Source organism: Vollenhovia emeryi, unplaced genomic scaffold (assembly GCF_000949405.1).
Source record: "Vollenhovia emeryi isolate VEMERY1.0 unplaced genomic scaffold, V.emery_V1.0 DF939187.1, whole genome shotgun sequence".
NCBI classification, from domain to species: domain Eukaryota; kingdom Metazoa; phylum Arthropoda; class Insecta; order Hymenoptera; family Formicidae; genus Vollenhovia; species Vollenhovia emeryi.
In genome coordinates this window covers 108,759-109,192 of record NW_011967179.1, presented here as the reverse complement: position 1 = coordinate 109,192, position 434 = coordinate 108,759, and positions in this window count along the sequence as shown.

Genomic DNA, 434 nt, shown 5'->3' with positions numbered 1-434 from the left:
CGTGAGCGGTTTTGAAGATGGCCATGGACGTAGGAAATATCTGAACGGAGCGTAAAGTATCCTAAAGCCTATCACACAATGCCAGGCAACAGGCAACAGGAACAGGGAATAGAATTTCTGACGTGTTGGATTGGTTGAACGAAAATTTCCGACGAATCCAACGCGTCAAAAATTCTATTCCCTATTCCTATTGCCTGTTGCCTGGTATTGTGTGATAAGCCTATCACAAATGTAATAATACCCTAACGCGTAAATACTTTTATACGTTGGAGCAAGTAATTACATTATAATGTAATTACTGTTCGTCAACACTGCGAATTTTTCTATGTCACACTTTGCACTAACACACGTACAAAAATCCTGTGATTGGTTATAATAAAAACATGTCGGATGCGCAGTACGGATCGGCGCGAACGTGAAACAAAAGCACAGTA